Consider the following 21,696-nt stretch of genomic DNA (forward strand, 5'->3'; position numbering starts at 1 on the left):
AGGAGCCTGATGTGGGGCTCGGTCCCAGGACTCTGGGATCACGCCCTGAGCTGAAGGCAGACGCTTCATGACTGAGCCACCCAGGCGCCCCCTGTACTTACTTCTTTAAACACGTGCTTCTTTCATCCTTATTTGTTAAGCGCATTTTGCTGGGGACACCGGTTTGCCTGATCTCTGTTGTCCTTCGTGTTTCGATGGCGTTCTTCCACTGCCTTCCAGCCTTCATGACTGCTGTGGAGAATCTTGCTATACATCTAATCGTTTCTCTGTAGGTGATTTGTCTTATATTCTGTATACTTTGGGATCTTTTATTTTGTCTTTGGCATTTTGCTTGTTGACTGCAATATGTCAAGGTGTGAGTTTGTTTCTTTCTGTGCTATTTGTTTTTTTTTTTTTTTAATTTTATTTATTTATTTGACAGAGAGAGAGACAGCCAGCGAGAGAGGGAACACAAGCAGGGGGAGTGGGAGAGGACGAAGCAGGCTCCCAGTGGAGGAGCCTGATGTGGGGCTCGATCCCAGAATGCTGGGATCACGCCCTGAGCCGAAGGCAGACGCTTAACGACTGAGCCACCCAGGCACCCCACTTTCTGTGCTATTTGATACGAGTTTTGCATCCTCTCTCTGAAGATGTTTGCTTTTCGTCAGTTATGGAAAGCCATCAGACATTGTCCTCTTGAACACTGTCCTCTTCTGAGAATGCACTTGGATGATTTTGTAACCTTCCTGTTTGACCCTCCTGCTTCACCCTCTGTGCGCTGCTTTGTGACTTTTAAATATTGACCACAGTTCCCTAATTTTTTCTTCCATTCTATACACTCTGCCGCTCAGTATTTCGATTGAGTTTGAAATTTAAATGCTTCTCTCTTTTATTTCTGCAAGTTTGGTTTGATTCTTATTTAAATCTTCCTGATAATTTTGTTAAGTCTCTTGTTGCTGGCTCATTCTAAAAAATTACCTATTCAGTGATTTCATATGTATTTTCTATTCTCTTAGTATTATTCTAATATTGAAACTATCAAGCCATTGTATCCATGGGTTTGTGTTTCTGCTGAATTCGTTTGTAGCTGCTTATTTCCTTGTGTCTGGTGATTTTTTTTGGTGTTGTTGTTGTTATTGTTATGAGATACTGTTAGTTCTGGTTAATCTCCAGGGATTGTATGAGCCTAAATTAGGGATACTTTTTTCAGAGAGGATTTGTGTTTGGTACTTCTTGGAGCTGGGGCTGGGGTGCCACTGACCTGACAGACAGACACCTCACTGGCATTTTTGGAGGATGTAGGCTAATGCATGGCTCCCAGATTCCGCCCCCCCCCCCCCCAGATGGTAGCATTCACAAAACTTAGCCACCCAAGCCCTGTACTAGTGTTGAAATTTACCCTCAGGTAGACTCCAGATTTCTGTTCTGATTGTTCACCCCTCTGGCTTCATTTTGACCTTTTCTGCCCTCTTCTGGAATTCCCTTACACGCTTCCCCTACTACAGAGAAAAGGTGTTGTCGTCTATCTAGAATCAGTGTGTCCCCAGTCCTCTGTATTGCCAAACTCCCATACGCCAGATCCGGTTCACTCCCAGCGGTATGCATAGCTTTTCGGCACACATTCAGGCTCACACACACTTTCTGAGTACTCACCCCGGGCCAGACTCGGCCCTAGATGCTGCGGGGAGCAATATGCCTGAGAGCGGGGAATCTGGTTGGAAAAACGAACACGCACACCACAAATGATTCTACAAGGCAGCGTGAAATATGTGTTCAAATAGAGGCACAGCCATGGTGCACGGCAAAGGCTAAGGAGCGAGGGCTTCACTCCCTCCGGGGAGAGCTGTGAATCGTGTGAGGCTCTCAGCGTCAAGCTCCTGCATTGAATATAAGCTTCCATTTCATAACCACGCAAGGGCGTGCAGCCGGGCGGGAGTTAAATCAAGTCTCTTTCATGTTAAGAGTGACAGATGGGGAGGGCACGCGCTTACTGCAGAAATCGGGGGGAACATTCCAGACAGCCATGCTGCTCTTCTAGTCACAGACCTCCACTTGTCCTAGGAAATTATTTAGAAGGTGCGCGGCTGAAAAAAGGTGAACACATTTAGGTATTCCAAATATTTCTCAGGAAAGAAAAGCAGCCAATGCTTATCATATTAAAGGGAATTTCTGAAGTGACTACTGTTTGTCTACTGGTGTTTTCCATTATAACCCCATTTTAAGACCGTTGTAACTTGACTGTAAAAATTCTCTCTAGGTGAAAACTTGCCATGCCAGAGCACTCCCTTGGAATAATGCCTACCTTTTTTGTTTTGTTTTGTTTTAAACCTGATTTGGTTTACATTAGCCAAGCTCTTTGAAAGTCACAAGAAGACAACAAAGCCCTTAGTATTGGAGAAAATTGATTCTTTTTATAGATGTTTGCAGTCTTTTCTGCATGGAAGAAAAAAAATCAGACTTAATGCCCTCCTTAATGTACAAAACAAATATCCAATTTTAGATAAGAAGTCTTCATGCACTGCATCCAAAATTATAGTACTGAAGCTATATAGTGTCTACTAAAGGAAAAAGGGTGTTTTTATTTTTTTAAGAACAGATGCAGTTCTAAGAGACCATCTCGCTGAAGCATAACCCAGTATGTGGAACTAGCCCAGAAGTAGGCAGTAGTTTGGTTATTTCTACCGAGTTAGAGGAACTTTACCAAGAGAGTGGATTGTACTGTAAAACCCCGAGTGATAATCGGAGGCATTAATATTATTTGCTATTAATATATGCTTGGCATTAGGGAACAAAAGGAGACACAGAGGGGGACAGAGAAGGATGTTCCACTCAAAGGACGTGAGACCTTTAGATAAGAAGCTGAAATGTTGTTTTCTTGGTGGCTTCAGTTTCCCCATGATTCTTTTCTGGAAGTGCTGAATGAAATTCTAGTGATTCAGCGACATAATCCTGGATATGCAAAAACAGCCTCTTTAATTGCCTGAACAAAGAGAAAGCCATCTGGTCTACCACTGAAGGACTTGTGGGCTCTATTGTATTTAGAGTGAGTGTGCGTATCTACAAAGGGGTGCCTTTTTAAAATCTGCTAAGGATACATTTGATTATATGCAATATTCAACTTGTTTACTAGCTTTAGAATCTAACTGCTGAGGGGCATCTGAGTGGCTTAGTTAGTTAAGCGGCTGCCTTTGGCTCAGGTCATGATCTCAGGGTCCTGGGATCAAGCCCCGTGTCAGGCTCCCTGCTCAGCGGGGAGTCTGCTTGTCCCTCTGCCTCTCCCCCAGCTTATGCTCTCTCTCTCTCTTTCTCACTCACTCTCTCTCTCTCAAATAAGATCTTAAAAAAAAAAGGAGAATCTACTGAGTAAGATGTGACTCTCTGTGCTGTGGTAACAGAGAAGAACATTTTATTCGTAACCTTGAAAGTCAAGGAGGTGAGAAGGAATGGAGAGGAATGGAGAGCAGATTAGGGGTCCCAGAGTATAAGAAGGAGGCTGGGGGCACAAAGTGGGCGAGGCTATAAAATGGCAGGACATGGGATTCTTGAGGTGATGAAAATGTTCTGTATTTTGACTGCATCACTGTCAATATTTTGCTTGTGACTTTGTACTCTAGTTTTTGAAGATGTTATCATGGGGGGGGACTGGGTAAAGGATGAATGGGATTTCTCTGTATTATTTCTTTTTACTAAAAAAGCAATTTTTAAAAGTTGTATTTATTTAAGTAATCTCCACCCCTAATACAGGACTTGAATTCACGACCCTGAGATTAAATCACATGCTTTTCTGACTGAGCCAGCCAAATGCCCCAAAAAGCAATTATTTTTTTTTTGGCCTTAATGAAATATAATTGATATATTACTATTAGATTCATCAAACAAGGAGGCCATTAGACTGAGATGGCTTTAATGCCTTAGTAGCTTACATAAGCAAACGAAAACCTAAGCCTATAATGCCTCAAGATAAAGAAATTGAAATCAAAAGACAACTTGCTGCGAAAAGCCAACTAGGCTTTCCCAAATAATGCTACCATTTACACTCTAGCCAATCAGATAATTCTCCGGCTTTGCTTTCACGTCTTCTCTATAAAAGTCTTTTTCCCAGCTCCTGCTGATGGAGAGCTCCTGACCACTTTATGGTTTGGTGCTGCCCAATTGAAATAGCTTTTTGCTCAAATAAACTTTAAAAGGTTTACTATGCCCCAGTTTATCTTTTACGATGTAACACTGTATAAGTTTTGTATCATGTGATGATTTGATACATGTATATCTGGCTAAATGATGACCAGAATAAAGTTAGTTAGCATTTCACCTTACACAGTTGTCAGTTATATGTGTGGGGTGAACGCTTCTCATTTTTACTCTTTAGTAACTTTCAAATATACAGTACAGGATTGTTAAATATAGTCACCCTGCTGGGTATAATATCCCTAGACCTTATTGGTCTTATTTGTTTTTTACTTCTTATTTTTTTAGATTGATTTATTTTTTTTAGAGAGTGAGAGCTCAAGAGTGGGGGCAGGGGCACAGGGAGAGAATCTTCAAGCAGACTCCCCTCTGAGCACCAAGCCCCACACGGAGCTCCATCTCATGACCCATGAGATCATGACTTGATCCCAAACCAAGAGTTGGATACTCAACCGAATGAGCTACCCAGGCGCCCCTCATTTATCTTATAAGTGAAGCTAGGTACCCTTTGTCCCCCTTCACCCATTTGCCCCATCCCCCACTTTGTATTATTTCTTACAACTTCATGTCAATCTGTAATTATACAAGACTAAAAAGTCTAGTTAAAAATAATAGTATGTTTACTTGAACAGGACATATAATGAAAAGCAAGAATGGTAACAACATGGCATCTTGTGGAACAGGGACTGGTAAGCTCTGACCAACAGGCCAAGTCTGGACCACTGCCTGTGTTTGTAAGTCGCCTTTTCCTGAGACACGGCTATGCTCAGTAACGTACTTGCTGTCCATGGCTGTGTTTGTACCACAGTGCCAAACCAGAGTCGTTGCCAGGGGGACTCAGTGACTCACAAAATATTTACTACCTTGCCCTGTACCAAAAAAAAAAAAAAAAAAAAAAACTGACCCCTGATCTAGAATATAAGCTTTACAAGAGCAAGGAAAGCATTTTGTCAGCTTGTTTATGACCGTAAGCCTGACATCCTGCCTTGTGCGTTGCAGATGCAAAAGAATTATTTGTTGAATTACAGAAGCAACATATTATGAAAATGTGAGTTTGCTATGGAGAGAATGATTGAGAGAATTTAAAATAACAGAGTGGAATCATGACTATACATTTGTAAAGACCGGGGAATGGAAAGACAAGGATGCCTGCTTTTTCCAGACTGATCAAGGAAGAGGGCTGCGGGTCTCACATAAGCCCCCGGTATCTACATGAGAGCGATGAAATGGAAAGACTTTTAAAAGGCGTGAATTAACTGTGTATAGGGTCTAATGCAGTTCTAATTCACCATTATTCAGGCATATTATTTCCTTCTGGGTGCAGAACATTTAGCAGTAGTTCGGTCTTGGAGGTATGCTTATAGTTAAGGCACTAAACCTGATAAATTTGTTTGGAAGATTTACATCCGTTTATGGGGAAGGCACCTTGTTATCTCATTAGACTGACATCTCCTGTCTCGCTGGTTCATGAGAAAAAATATTAAGAACAGAGTGAGAAAAGGCAAACATTTGAGTTGGCTGTAGTTTTGCACTCTTGATGATACCAATGAAGCTTTCCATGTAAATGGACTCTTTCGGATATATTCTGTAAGGTGAACCTGTCTGTTGGTAGAAGCTTGTACATTGTTAGCGGAAAGTTGCCATTCTCCAAGGGAGGGATGATTTTATCATCCTGGAGTGTAAAGAACAATTCCCAGGGAATTGGGTCGGGATTGGGAGGAAGAGAAGTGGAAGTGAGGAAAGCAGAATTTGGAGCCAGACAAAACTGGATTTGAATCTCAGGGCCAGGAACAATTTAATTATCCTTGCTTTGGCTCATCCGAAATGAGAAAACGATTTCTATCTCATAGGGGCCTTCCGAGGATTAAGTAAGGTTAGAGACCGCTCAGGAATGAACTCCTAGACACTCGTACAGTGTTCACACCTTTTCATTGGACCAGAGCACAAAGGACAGAGAGGTGAGAGAAAGAAGGGTCTTCTAGGTGACTGCAGAAGGGGATTCTGTCCCCCGAGGGGCACTGTCTCCTAGCTGCTTCCGTGGGGGATATGACCAAGGTTATTTGCATCGTGCCCGAGCATGGTCCTGTGGTCTGTCTAAATGATGGGTCTGCAGGGTCGTGTTATTCACATAACATAGCTGACTGATCCAAACAAACAAAACCCTCTCTGCGGTAGTCAGTACATTGGACTCAAGAGAAGTTTCTGGTAAAACTCTTGCTTCTCAATGCTGGCATAAAACGAAGAGTGATGGCTGACCGCAGCCAGGGGAACGTGCTGGTATCCATCCCCCCCACTCCATGTTTGGCATTCTGTTTCAACCCACAGGCCAGTGCTGGCCCAGATTGCTTGATTAGAATGTTTTCTTTAGGAAATAACTTCTTGTTACAAAATCTGTATTGTGACAGGCGTCCTTTTCTCTTATCAAGTTAAACAGGCAACACTAAAAAACGCTCTTCTCGGAGAGCCCAGGCTTTATCCTTTCCAACACAGAGGCTTTGACCTTGAGCTCGTTCCCGCAGCAACACCGTAGCTGCTGTTAGTTTTACAGACTGCCTGTCAATGACCGTGGCCATTTTCCGAATTCCGAATGTAGCAAAATTATGATGAAGCACATTTACCGCGGATAGCAATTTATTATTGTACTATCGCAATTTAAGGAGAAAATGTGACAACAAGAAAGGTAGACAGAAGGTGCCGGGACTATCTAGGGATTATTACCTTGCCTAAGCTAGGGGAAAATAATAAAATGCATTTCAGAATGTCGGCTCTGGGTACATAGCTGCTCTCACGACACACGCTCATCCAGGGATCGCCCCCCACGCAGCCACAGGGCAGGGCCGGGACGGTGCGCACTCCAGCTATGCATTTTTAGGAAATCTTGTTAAATTATTCAATGCAGCCAGTATTTTTTTTTCCATTTTCTTTTGTAGCATTATTTGTCATTTTTGTCATTTCCAGGACCAAAAGCCACATCTCTAGGCAAGTAATCCCCCACAGAACTCCTGTTTTCTCTTCCCCCAGTGGCCATTAGTTTCAATCTGAATTATTTTCTTCACTTTACAAATGTTGAATATTACAGGCCAAACGAGAACTGAGGAATGGTGTACTTCCAGCTGGTATGTTAATTGGCCACTGTTTATTCAACAGCAGCATTAAGAATATAAAAACCTCATCACTAGTCTTCTCCGAAAAGCCTCTGCAAATAATGGCACTTATATAAAACTTAAGGCCTGAATGTGTCTTGTTTATGGGTAACGTAGTATTAGCATATTAAAATCATTACTAACCAGGGTCGGAATATGCGTTCGGAAGCCTGTCAGTGTGCTAATGGTGGCAGTCTTGGAGACTTCACATCTGCTACAGGATTAATTACTCGCATAAAACAGTATCATTTCCTTACATCTCCTGCGAGGAGGAGCCGCTGCTGGAGTGATTTATGGGCCTGAACGATGTACAAAGGAATCAACGGGAATGTTACCCGGTGGACTGAGAGATCGGCTCTTGATTCACTTGAGAAACAAGCTGAAGGACCTCAGTGGTTGTAACATTTGCTTCTTGAGGCCCACAGGCAATCAGAAAGACATGTCTGGCACAAACTCTGGAAAACGAACTTTTAAATGGCCAAGACTGCCTTCCCCCAGACACCTTTGTGTAGGAGGAGAAAAGGGAAGAGGTGAAGCCAGGTCATGGGGAACTTGGCCCCGAGGGGCAGGTGAACTGGCTGCTGTTTATTGATGGCACATTTTCTAGATGCTCCTACCCTGCGTGCCTTGCGATCCAGCCCAGAGGTGACTTAAAAGGTCCGTGCTGGTGTCTCCCTCTTACCACCATACTTTCTGCTTGCTGTCAAGCTGATGGAGATGCCGTCTGAGAAAGAGAGGCAAAGGAAAGTAAAAGAATTTGAGCGACGATTTATTGTTTCTAATGGAAACTAGGAGATAATAGTTCACAGGCTGCAGTGAAGACTGGCAAGGACCCTTAAGCTACTGTGTGACAGTTAGCCCAAATGGAAGCAGGAGGTAACCTATGGCCTGGGGCCCCGAGCACCCCTCCTGTTGTGTTGTCCCCCATTCCAGCCAAGTAGCTTTGTCCTTCCTGAAACCCCCTCCAGGACACGACGAATTGCCCACCCTGGTTTTAACTCTTCTCTGTTTCTGATATGAGAAAAACAGACCTTCCAAATGCCACTAATCCTTGAGTTTAGAAAGGTCCTCCCATTTGTTGTTTCTACTTCGTCTTTATTCTCCACAGGCCTCTCTTTTGGGGGGACAGAGTCCCACAGTTGGCATTTGGGTGGTTCATGCTATAGTAAGTGCTGAAGAAGCCAAGACAATTTCCAGAGTCTTGCAGCATCATTGTAATTAGAGAAGCAATTATAGTGACGTTAGTGGTAATTTAAATTGATCAGCTGGATATCAGATGATGAGTTGTTTGGAACTGGCAGATCTAATGAATATCCACTTGGCGAGCAGACTTGCCTTTCAAGAAACAAAGATAAAGCCTGGCCACCTGGTTGGCCAAACCCACGAGCCCATGAACCTATGGCAATGCCATTTCTGCAGGTGACACAAAGCCCTGGGTTTTTCAGGGACAATGACAGTGCAGGTACATTGTGGTAAGTTCGGCCCTGCTTCCCCGACCCTCACTCCTGCGATTACATTTCTCCTACTTTGAACATTTACATGCTACTCTTTGCCCAGGAGATCTTGGGAGAACCCACTAGAACCTTACAGTGTGTTCTTAGAGTGTCCACATTTTTATCTTTGTTGAATGTTCTTTTTCATTAGATCAATCCAGTGCAATCCAGTGGCATTCTGATTTTCCAAGGACTTACATGAGCCTGTCCGGAATCATCTTGGCCCTAAGAATGGAGGTAATAAGAGGGAGGGTGGGGAGAGGGAGAGAATCTATGTATGGTTGGAAGATTATGAATTGAACCTGAAGGCTTGGGTTGTTTGATTGAAGAGCTGTGTTGAAATGTGAATTTTGTGGTTAAGTCATCAACATTTTATACAGTTCAAGAGAACCAATGGTCTTGAATTCTCCTAGGACTTCGGTTTGAATATGGTTGAAGTTAGAGCTGTAGAGGGGGCTCACCAGGGATTGTAAAAAAAAAAAAAAAAAAAAAAAAAAGTCCCTTGGACCCTATTGCCCATGCGTCATGACACTGCTGACCTTTTAAGGAGGCTGGCTTCTCCTTAAGGCATTAAAGTTTTGTCTTATTTAGGGTCCTTTGACATGAGCAATCTGCATCCTGGGTGATTTAATGTTGTCTCACTTTGGCTTTGAGGTTTAGGAAGCAATAGATGTAGTCAATGTAACTTCTCAAGCCTTGAGTAAAAATACAGGAATAAAAAGACCGAGCAGGAATTTTGGCTCCCTTTCTTTCACGTGCTCCTTTGTTAATTCTGGCTATAGGGCTTATTATAATAAGTAAAAATCCTCTGGAGTTTACATCTTCTATCACATACTACTCGTCCTTCAAAATCCATGTACGTATTTTCACCAGAAGTGCTAAACCTTTGAGAGAAGCAGGTCTGACAATTGAGTGTCTGGCTGGAAATCATTTACTATCGATGGTCACTCGGCTCAAGATTGTATCGCCGAAATGACTTAGGAAGAAAAATCAATAATGCTCACATATTGTGCAGCCCTCTTAGAGGATCATCTGTTTTCCCTCACAAAAGTATTCCTTGTTCCAGATCATTCTTTTGAAATGAAAGAAGAAAAAAGGCAACCTAAATCATAGCTCATTTTCTCTTATGCCCTTATTTTATTTCTGGTTCTCTTTTTGAGGGGAGGAAAAAAACAAGTCTTACGGAGAAATAGGAGCAGATTCAAGTACAGTGGAAGACCAATGTGGATGTGTTTGTATTTTAATTCCAGCACTCAGGTCTTCAGCTGAGGAAAAAAATTTACCTGGGCATATTTAATATCTCAGTTTCCAAGTTGTTAGAGGAGAAAGGGCTTTATACCCATAGAATGGCTATAATGAGTGGAGGAGTGACTTTGATTTTACATATGCATGCACAAACACACAAGGCCTAGTGGGTCACCATCGTTTCCATTCTCAGTTACACTTTCATTTTTTCATCGTTCCCTAAAGTTTTTTAAAGATTTTATTTATTTATTTATTTGAGAGAGAGAGAGAGAGCGTGCCTGGAAGTGTGCACAAGTGGGGAAGTGGCAGAGGAAGAGGGAGTGGCAGTGAATTTCAGTTTCCGTGCTGAGCACAGAGCCCTATGTGGGGTTCCTCCCAGGACCTTGAGATCACGGGTTTGGACACCCAACTGACTGAGCCACCCAGGAGCCCCATTGTTCCCTAAATTTAATTCTTAAAAATTTATAGCCGATGTTAGGTCTGGAACAAATTCTAGAACAAGGGGTTCTGATGAAATGAGGCAGGAATGGGCCTGTCTCATTGGGGAGGGGAACAAAATAACTCATTGGAATGTGCAGTTGGAATCTGTCTGGAGTACACATACAACAAAAGCTGGATGAGGAGTCAGCTGGACCAGATTTCCCTTAGTTGCTCAGAAGAGAAGCATGGAAAAATGACCTCATCTCCAGATTGACTTGGAACTCTCCTTGGTGCTGAGATAGTACGTGAGGGAAGGGTCCCCACATGTTGTGGATCTAAGTGTGTCTGATGCGTTGCCGTCGGGCAGGAAGTCCCATGCTGGGTTGTGGAGCATGAGAGTGTGGAGATTATTTTACAAGGAACAAGGACACGGCATTAAATAACTTGGAAGTCATGACGAGAACATTATTCCTTTGAGAGTTCTCCTCTCCGGTACTTATCATCAGTGTTCATATGTCTGTAAGAACCCAGGTGACCTCATCTCCTACCACCTCTCTCTTCCTTGTCGCTTTATTTTAATGAGATGAAAGTTCTAGGTATGCTTATTCCTTGATCTAAATTTTACTTGCATATCTGATTGTTAGCTTTCAAGGATTTCAGCTCTGGTTTTCATTTGAGAGACCTAATGCCTACCCTGATAGAGAGCATGAAAGGATAATTCTATTCTACTCCTTGCTCTATTTTTGACACCACCATTTACCATTTGCTTCTGTTGAATCATTCAGCTCAGTAATACCAAACTCACCTCCCAAAAAGTGAGGGTAACTTTGACTTTCTTAAATGTGCTTTCAGCTATTGCTGCTTATCTATAATTTGTGGTTTCTATTTCCAACTGATAACAGAAATGCCAACATGCCAGCAAAAATGGCATTGCTCTAATAGCTTCCTCTATCCTAAAAAACAGGACAATTAAAGCACTATAGACTCTTCTGTTACAGTGCATGTTTATTTAATGTGAATTGGCTGAAACACAATTGGTAAACAGAAAGGATGTCAGTAGAATGCAGCAGTCATGTGGATTTGCACAGAATTTTCCCAAGCACATTAACGTTTGGAAATAATTAGAAGCAAGTTTTCTTACAAAGAGAAATCTTTGGCCAGACATGAAGACCTCAAGAAAAAAATCCAAAAATCTTGTAGAACCGACCTCCTTTAGTGCTAGTAATGTCTGGCATGGGGGTTCAAGGATGGCTAACTCTTCACTGTGTTAAGCCATCTGAGGAGGTCACCAGCACAGAGAAAGAAGCTAAAAAGACATTTCCTACTGTATTAAAATAAAGGATCTTATTTTTAGTTTTGATGAAACTGGTCTCTACTGGAAGCACATGGCTTGAGGGACTTAGATCTGAAGGGAGGAAGCTAGGGTTTCAGGTTTCAGACCCCAGATAATCCATCGACTATGGTGCTGGGTGCTAATGTCAGTGGCAAGTTAACTGTGTCCATGTATTTATGAAGGTTGGTAGTCTTTTTGTTAGGTCTTCAGTGACAAAGTTCCATAGATTTTGTCTCGATGTCCTCAACACTATTTTCCCTCAAAGCCCTGTTATTTTTAGCGTGGTTTTACAGAATGCCTGGTTATGGGATACGTGGACATATGGTTATCACAGAAATGCTTGTAAAACATCTTGAATAATTCAAATCAATATCCCTTTTTTAAAAAGAAGATTTTATTTATTTGTGAGAGAGGAAGTGAGCGAGCAAAAGAGAAAAGGAGCAAGGGGGAGGGGCAGAGGGAGAAGGAGAGGCAGACTCCCCACTGAGCAGGGAGCCCGATGGGGGACTTGATCCCTGGACCCCAGGATCATGACCTGAGCCGAAGGCAGACGCTTAACTCACTGAGCCACCCAGGTGCCCCTAAACTACTATTCTTGGGCATGACTGTAACCAGTCTTTCACCAACACAGGAAGGGCAGCCCAACACAGCACTGCATGGAGATGTCAGTCCGAGGGCCCCTGACACTCAGTACGGGGAGCCTCAAATGCTCACTAGCGATTTTGGTGGCCTCTCCATTCTCCTTCCCGTCCTGTGGGACAGAGATGCTGCTGGCTGTGTTGAAGATGATTGAGGAATCTTCCAATCCAGGCAACTCAGCCTTTATTCCTCAGCGCACTCTCTGCTTTGTTTGGGATCTTTAGTCGTCTCTATAGTGTTGTGCATGGTTCTCCATTTCTACCTGGATGCATCAGAAAAAAAGATGTTGAAATTTTGGCAACATGGAAAGTGGTGTGCATGCCCCTCAATTTATATTCATATTCTATATCTTGACTTCTGCGATAGGGAGAGAACCAGATTCTAGTTCTAACTCAGCCAGTAATGAGTTTTGTGACATTGGTCCACTGATGTCCCCTGTAATTTGGCAGCCAGAAACTGCAAATGATAATAAATAGTCTTCCCATCCCAATGTCCTTTCCTGGCCTGGCATGTGAAGTACTTGCCAGTTACTGTGTCCCTTGTTGTGAAGTCTCCAGAATACTCAAGTCCCTCTTCTGTGTTTGGCCTTACGGATTTGGCCAGTGCTTGGTCCCCTATCCAGTGGCAGCCAGCTCGTAGGCTGGCCTGTGGCCTATCAGGGATGTGGCCTGAGGGCTTAGTTTAGCCGCTCCACACGAGCTAACCAGCTGGCTCTCTCACGTGAGTAGCTTGAACTCCGGACTCCCAGAATTAGTTGGTGGTGGTAGGAGCAGGTGAACCAGGGACCCAGCCACAGGGAGAGTAGCTGCGTCATCCGCCCCCTCAGGGCCCTGGAGCGGGGAACAGTGGAAATCACCGGCTGAGGGGACAAGATGGCTTGAAGGCTGGTGTCGCAGTGAGTCTCAGCTGCTATTCTAGTCTCTGAGAGTTGGCAGGGCAGAATCCAAATGTTTCCTGACTTCCTGGCTTTCTGGTGAATTCTGACGCCATGTTGTGTTTTACCACTGCTTGGCTCAGTGCTGAGGATAGGGGTGGGGGTGGGGTGGGGGAAGGTTGAGCCCAGTTGCATTCACATACTGGTGCAGGGCCTTTCCAGCTCACCTGTTTTCCAGGAGGGGCACAGTTGCCTGTCCTTCTTTGAGGGTCCATAAGTGTTCAGAGTTACCAGAACTAAGGTTAACTTACTGGGATTGACAAAGCATGGGGTAGCTTGGCATTATTTGCCCAGAGGGTCCCTGAAGATGTGCTGTCTGCTGTCACAGCAAGGCTTTTGTGGGGAACCTTGCAAAGGAGAGGTGGCACAGCTCTCTGGAGCAGGGAGCTGCATTGTTCAGGGTGGGGACCAGTCCGTCTTTGGAGGCTGACCGATTCCCAGTCACCGCAGGGAAGGCCAGGGAACCTGATGTCTCTACTGCCTCATGGTCCCTCTGAGCCCTGCCTCATTGGAGGCCTGCATATGTCCCCTTCCTTTGGTTCACTACTCACCACCCCTCTCTCCCGCAGCCTTGGGAAACCTGAGGTTATCTTGGTGTAGTCATCAAGGAACAGGTGCTAATTTGGATTCTTCATGTTTTTGATATATTTTGAGTCATGTCTATTCCTCTTGCTGGAGGACACTAGAACCTCAAGACCTGATCCAGTCGGAGACTTCCTTCTTCTTTGCTTTTTGCAACAGCAGCTCTTCCTGGAGGCAGCGAATGCCATGGGCCTCGCTGCTTGCTGAGGACGAGTCAGGAGGGCAGTGTGGATAGGGGACCCTATAGTGTAATGAAGAGAGGATAAAAGAACTCGGGCTACTTAATGTGGGCAACAAATCCCATGACCTTTTGAGGGTAACCTGAGTACACGTCTCTTCTGTGCATCTTGATAACTTTGAGTCTATATAGAGCAAAAAGTTTCCACATCGCAGTAAGTGCGTGATCTGTTTCAGGTAATAAGATAGGTTATGGGAAATCTCTGTTCCTTGGGGGGCCTTTGAAGTCTGTTAAGGTGTGACCTGTGTACTGAAATGGAGACCATCGGGGCACCAAGATAGCAATCAAACAGTACCTTGGGAACTTCCCTTCATGAGGGATCCAAGGCCCCCAATGAATTCAAGTAGCCAAACCAAAGAAAACGCTTGGAAAGGAGCAAAATCAACAGCTAGAATCTCTGATTTGCAGCCTGAAAGCCACGGCATGTTGCCTTGAAACCCCCACCAAGCTTTCTCTTGAACATGCTCGTGTACAGGTGAAGTTCCTCGCCAAGGTGAACAGTTGCAATCAAATGGAACGAGGGAGAGAGGACCTCAGGGCCAGGGGCCGTATTTACCCAAGAGGCTTTTAAAAACCACGAAAATATATAATGAAAAAAATCTTCCAGTTTTTAAGGAGTGCGGTTTTGATGATCTGGCATATGTATTGCTCCTTTTGTGAGGTGTTCTGTAGCTGGAGTCAAGAAGCGTTTTGTACAGGCAGCGTGATAAGCCTTGTGTCAGCACGATGTCCTCTCCCTGCAAGGAGCTCGGTCTGGGGTGGTTCACAGGGCACCGCATTGCCCGGGAAGCTACAATTATTTAAGGGATTATTATGCTGGGGACAAAGGACAAGGGAAAACAAAAAGGTCATTTGCGTTCCACGGTTTCTAACGGGGCAAGAATGCAAACCCGTGGTGAGCGCTCCTACAATGAAATGTGTCTGAAATGTACAGAAAGTCTCACTTGCGGTGCAGTCAGCCATCTTGATTAAATTTTGCCTCAAAATTCTCTAGTAACTGGGAAGCTGCGTTAGCTCTCTGTTGATCAGTATCTTTCTTAAAATATTTTCCTTTAAGAAACAAGTGTCCATAGTCGTATTTCACCATGAGCTTGCACAGCTAATTGCCAGGCACCTCAGTTATAAATACAACTATCGTTATATATCATAGATTGTAACTAGTTAAGTGGAGGGGACACGACTGGTTCGTTTTGCATATTTTACGGTGTCTTACCCCTAAAGGGTCAGTAAATACTTGCTGATCTGACATATTTTTTTATGAATTCTCATGCAGTTCTTCTTTGCCTCCCCCCAAGTCTGTCATTAATTTATTTAGTCAGTACTTACTAAATGGCAGCTACATGCTCTGACAAGAACTGCATGATACATGTGGTGATCAAGCTATCATGGTGCATCTTCATTAGAAGTTTAAGTTCATTTGGAGGCAGGAGCATCCCCCCCTAACCCTGATGCAGGCATGCTGGCCCCTGCACTAGGCTTTGTACTATATGAGGCCGACTCTATGGGCAGGGTTCCTGGGGCCAGGGCAACAATTCCCACCAGAAGCATACTGCTCCTACCTTTTCTCCAGAAGTCCAAGCTGGGAATTCCTGCGTCTGCAGTTGAAACAGCTTTTCAGACATGGATTGGTTTCATCCAGATCCAGCCCCAAGAGCAGACAACACTGACTCCATAAACTGCCAGGCCCATGAATTGGTTGGGGCGGTTAAGAGAGGGGGTGGGGCAGAACTTGGCTATATGGGCTCTGGAATCCAAATATATGTGTGGCTTCTCTCAGTTATGATAGAACCATGAATGGAAAGAAAGGAGAGAGTACACCCCACTCGATGTATTTCCATTTGTCTCTCTGTCCTGACCCCACATCTATTAGGGACAGGTCTGCATGCAGGTAGATAGATAACAACATGGGGAAACATTGGATATTAATGGGGAAACATTGGATATTAATGGCATTCCCAAACTAGATTGCTCAGGGAAAACTTTCCAGAGGAACTAACTTGTAAGGTAAGTACTAAAAAATGAGCAGGAAGAAGAGTGTTCCCGAGATAGGGAACATCAAGGTTAAGGAAAAGAATGTGGCTCATTGAAGGACCTGAATATTCAATATGGCGGTATCACAGAGCATGTGTGTGTGTGTGTGTGTGTGTGTGTGTGTGCGCGTGTGCATGCACGTATAGTAGAGGGGCGAGTGGAGGTAGGGTAGAATGATGTACAAAAGAGAAGGAGAAGAACTGGTTCGAGCTGGATGGTGAAGACCTTGCTGGAGTTAGGAGTTTACTCTAAGTGCAGTCACTTAGGAGGTGTTGATGGGTTCTAATCTGAGTGATGGTGACATATCGGAATCTCTCTCTGTCTAGCTTGTGGAGAATGGACTGCCGATAATGGTGGGCTGAGCTAGGGGGTGTGACATTGGTCAGAAGAGATGTGGATGGAGTCAAGAGATATATAGAAGGTGAGTGTGATAGGATTTTGTAGTAAATTGAATAGGAGGTGCTAATAATAGGGACAAAAGGTCAAGGGTGGTTTTAATTATCTGGATTTGATCACAGAGGTGTTGGTGAGTTGAAGGGTATGATCATTTAGTGTCTGGTTGTCAGTTCCTTCTCCTGAATGGAGACTCTTACCCAGATATAGTGAGAATGGGGCCAATGGACACAAAGAGAGGCCCTTAAATGTCTCTTTTCCAGCAAATCACCCTACTACAGTGTGTCACGATTGATGAGGAAATTTCTTTATGCTTCCGTAGTTCAGTTCATGGAAGAAAACCACAGTGGAAGCAACCCCTGGCTGCCCTGTTGTTTCCAATATGGCATCCTCGATGACTGCCCTGAAGACAGCCCCAGGGCCTGCTCTCCAGCTCCATGTTTGACCCAGCTGCCAGTGCCATGGCCATGAGGTTTCTTTGAGACCCAAGCCATGGGGAACCCAGTTAATGGCTACACTTCCTTAGCACATTGGCAAAGCTGTGTCTATTTTCTGCCTTCTCTTTTGATGGAGTAAATAAAGATGTGTCATTTTAATTTTTTCTCTGACTTTGCAAATGCAGTCACTTCAGGACTGGTACTCCCTAAGTACAGCCTGCTTGGGCCCCAGACTGATTCAGCCCCTCTCCCTCAGTCCCTTTGTCTCCCTTTCTCAGTGTGCTTGCTCCCTCCCAGGACAGAAATGTTGGTCTCACTTGTCTTCTTGAAGGGTCTGGGATCGCTGGATTCGTCCTCAGCCCTTTCCCTGCACAGCTGCTGGCAGAGCATATCTGCTCAGTGACTGTTGATATGAGCAAAAGGGGAGCTGTGTGGGTGGGGAAGGCAGCCGTGCCATGCACAGCCTTGTCAGGAATAGATAGATGCCAGTGGGTGTGATGTGTAGGAGGGAAGTGGAGTCGGAGGCCGGAGGGGCTGCTCAGGGAAGAACAGAAGTGATGAGTCGTGAGGATTTCTGTAGGTCTCACTTGGAAGACAAATGGCGTAGGCTGAGTTAGATTTTTCTAGAAACTGTAGCTTGAAGGTTGTCAACTGATGTCTTATATTTCCAGTCCTGGCCTGGAAACCAGGAAGGGAGAGTAGGCAGCAGGCAGTCTCCCCCACGAGGGGTAGAACCAGATAGTATTGTTTTAGAATTTATGGAAACGTGGTTATTGCTACTTCAGACAAACATCTTTCTTCCGTGTAGGAGCTTAGAGAGTGGGACTCTTGGGCAAAATGACAAATCTGTAGCGTGAGGTCTCACCCCATAGAGTCACTGGGGGAACCAGTCCTGCCCCACATCACAGTTAGTTCCCACTTTTCAGTGTCAGCATGTCCTCAGATCTCTTAGAGAGTCTCCTGAAATGAATTTCCATTCTTTAACTGAACTTCCACGTAATGTATTTTTTATGCGTATTAGCTGAGCATGAAATTCACATTTATTTTTATCCCCCAATTTGTCAATGAAATGCTTTCCTATGTCCAATTTCCACCCAATAATAATATAGAAATCTCTACCAAGGAGCTATTTTTGGAATTGTCCCACTAACAGCTTTCTTAGTCATCTTTTAGAACAAAATTCCCTTCATCTTCTGAAACCAAGCCTACTGATATTTTAAATGTGTCTCGGCATATAGCCTGTGGGAAAAAATAAGCTCCGATCCATGCAAATGTGCAGAAAATGGAGCATTTATCTTAGGAATGATACCTTTATTAAAACAGAGATGGAGATTTTAAATGAAATGCCTACTTGCCCAATAACATTAAATTTTTATAATTCCTAGGTCAGGAATCCCCAGAAGGATTGGGGATGAAGAAGTTATTTTTGATTTTCAGGAGAGAGCAGCATTGAAGCAGAGGGGAGAGAGTGGCCAGTGATGATGAAATCCAACTGTGGAAAGTTCTGCTCAGACCAAATTTCTTGCGGTTGCTTGCTCCCTGCTGGGAATCCTGGTAAATCTCAGAGAAGCCACATGGGATCAGCCATTGGCTAGATCCCTTACCAAAAAGGCTTTTTGACTTACCCACAATTTCTTGTATAATCCCTGGGGCTGCCTGCTTTAGGCAAATGTCAGTGCTAACTTACATAGTTGCTCAAAGGAATCTTGAGTGGAATGTTTCTTCAGGAAGGGAACACTGTGTATTTGAAAGGAAATTATTTGCATGTTAAAATGAATTCTTCCTTCATCTGGGGAAGTGTGAACCAAGGATGGACTAATTGACTAAGTTGTTTATTTCAGGAAGATAAGATTGAGGCTATCCTATCAGACTAAAAGTAAGGGATAACCACAAGCCTAAAACAAAAAAATTGTTTTTGCCTTAAAATTTACCATACAGTTTTATGAATACAACTTTTAGCATAAAGAATTAGAAGCGTGGTTGAGTTAATTCTGCATTGTGCATATGAGAAGCACCGGGGTGAGATACTAATGTGGCCAATAAAGGCCTCCCCCTGCCAGCGTCTATCTACTCTTCCTTGGGTGTCCTGGGCCTTTGCACATGTTCCTTCTGTGCCAGGAATACCGCTTCTATCCTTGTCCATCTGGTAAACCTTCACTCACCTATGAAACGCTGCTCATTCTTCACTTCCTTAGGGCCACCGGTCCCTGGCCAGGTTCTTCTCTGTAGAAGTTGGCTACTATCCTTTTCACTCTCATGTGTCTCTCTGTTGATGTACCATACACCTTATCATGGAAATGTCTCAAGTCTTTGTGTATTTCCCTTAAGTGGGAACTAGATTTTATGATTATATTCTCTTTTCATAACTACCCTGCAATGCAGGCCAGAACCTGAAAACTGATAAGAGTTACGTAAGAGGTAGGGTTTGGGTTTTTTTTGGAGGGGGGATGGAAATAACGAGACATTCACTGCTTAACTATTATGTATGAGGCAGAAAGGGGGCTGTATAAAATATTAGGTAAGATTTCAGTCCCTTTTGAGCTCAGCATCTAGAGCGGCAAGGCAGAAGCCTTTGGAAACGTAAGTGAACAATGCAAGGCCAGGAGTGGTAGAAGGCCAGAGGGATGACTTCCAGGCCACAAATACTGATATGACAGAGATTGGCATTCCTCCGAGGCTGGCATAACAAGCAAATCCTTGAAGCAGTTTCCCCTGAGAAAAGTCATCTGTCTCTTTCTTTTGAATTATAAAATTAGTTTATATATCTTTCATGACACTCATCCCATTTCACATTGTCATACAGATATTTGTGTCATGTGTCATCTTTTCTTCCTTGCTAGAGTAAATTTTAGTCATTTAAAAAAATATCCTGCAGTGCAGGGTTTAGCCTTGTGTTAAGGATACAGTGGGTGCTCAGGTGTGCTCTACTGAGTGAATAAAATACTGGCTGTGGACGGTGACTTCTCCATGAAGTCGAGGATAGGAAGGTTCATGGCCTGTTCTTTTGGTCCTTGAATGCTTGGAGAAAGAGAAGGAATTGAGCTGTATTTTGAAATGAAGAGTAGATTGGTATAAAGGCACTCAGGGCAGACATTCTTTCTTTATAAAGAATGGTCTGTATGAAGGTTTAGAAAGCGAGAACTGCAAAGACATATTTGGGGGGAAGTGAGTAGAAGGACCCACAAGGAGAAGAACGTGGATGGTGTGCCCACAGCGGAGGGATGATGGCCTAGAACCATTCTGTCTTTTCCGTGTTTGGTGGAGGCTGCCTCCCTTTGCCTGACTTCCCTGGTTGGCTGTTGGTCCTGCTGATAACACAATGGTCGCCATGACTTCTGCCCACCATCCCTCCTGAGCTGTGGCAGATGGAGAAGGATCAAAGGAAGGGAGGGGACAGAGGAGAGAACAAGGATATGGGAGGGAGAGAATAAACAGACAAATAATTAAGGAAAAGGTCTGCTTTGCAGAATTGCAGGATCCCAGAGAGTTTTCAGCTAATCTGGCAACAGTAATGGCCTTACATTCTGAGGTTAATTGTAAGTTGATGGACTTACTGAACCAGATAGTTTACAAAATCATGAGTGTTTTTTTTTTCTCATTTGTGTCGGTCCAGCACAGCATCAAATTTATATCCTCTTTCTTCTACATAAAGCAGTTGCTACGTCAGCCAAAAAAAAAAAAAAAAAAAGACTCACTTAAAAAAAATGGTACTATGGTGAGTTGTTTGTAAAACTGTTGGTTTCTTCTCCGGCTTTTTCACAAAAAGTGGAAGGACTCTGTGCTTCACCTTCTTTGATTTCTTAACACAAATGGAGTGTGCGGTTGGTGGGGTTCAACACCATGACTGTATGAGGCGCAAGCCGTCGAAATCCGTGGCCATAAAATCATAGTGGGGGTTTCTCCGTAGGTAAAACAGTGGTAATTGTATCCATCAGTTGAGGGTAGAAGGAGATCGTACACAGGGTCAGGAGAGCGGTCTGTTGGCCACAAACCTCGTGGCATCATTGGGAGGTGCTTTTCATTCCAAGCCCGTTTCCCCTCCTTTGAAGGCGGAAGTTATTGGCTACGGCCAGAGGCCTGTTAGGACCATGTGGGGATCAAAAGCCCGACCAGGGGTGGGAAATCCTTTGTTCCCGGGTCTCTCATAATAGCTTTTTCCTTTTCTTTGACTGAGAGAAGCAAGTCAAATAGGATTATCCTAATGGAACAGAAGTGTTTTATATAAAAAGTTCAAGAACGAAATCCAAACACATTCCAGTGTCTTTCATTTACTGAATGCTGTTTTATGACCTCGCCAAGATGGAAAATGTGCTGGTGGCAAGTGGGCCATTTTCTGAGGCTCTAAAGAAACTGCCCTTTCTCAAATTATGAATGATTTACAAGCAAATGTAATTGGCCTTTAAACCACAGTAAATAAGTAAAACAAAAAAAAAATTTTTTTTTCCCCTCCCAATTCAAAGCCCTTAAAAGTACAAGCTTCAAAGGCTGGCCTCGCCTCAAATTACTTTACTACAACTCCACTTGTTCCAGTTCTTGCAAAACTACAAACCATATGCCTGAAAATGAGAATACACATACCCTTAAATGACACCTGGAGGGTATAATAAAGTGCAACAGAGGGGCAAAAAGCCCAACACAGTCATT

The 21,696-nt window shown here is 43.8% G+C and overlaps 1 long non-coding RNA gene across 2 annotated transcripts in view; it reads left to right on the plus strand.

The window, feature by feature from the left end:
- LOC123790412 (uncharacterized) overlaps positions 1–21,696 on the plus strand; it is a 599,635-nt gene that overhangs the window by 39,817 nt on the left and 538,122 nt on the right. For both annotated transcript variants that reach the window (XR_015724594.1, XR_006779078.2), the window contains exon 2: positions 8,952–9,037. This is a non-coding gene — a long non-coding RNA (uncharacterized LOC123790412). The remainder of the gene's footprint in view (positions 1–8,951; positions 9,038–21,696) is intronic.

The sequence above is a fragment of the Ursus americanus genome, chromosome 5 (assembly GCF_024610735.1).
Source record: "Ursus americanus isolate L20-20 chromosome 5, mUrsAme1.1.p, whole genome shotgun sequence".
In the NCBI taxonomy this organism is placed as follows: domain Eukaryota; kingdom Metazoa; phylum Chordata; class Mammalia; order Carnivora; family Ursidae; genus Ursus; species Ursus americanus.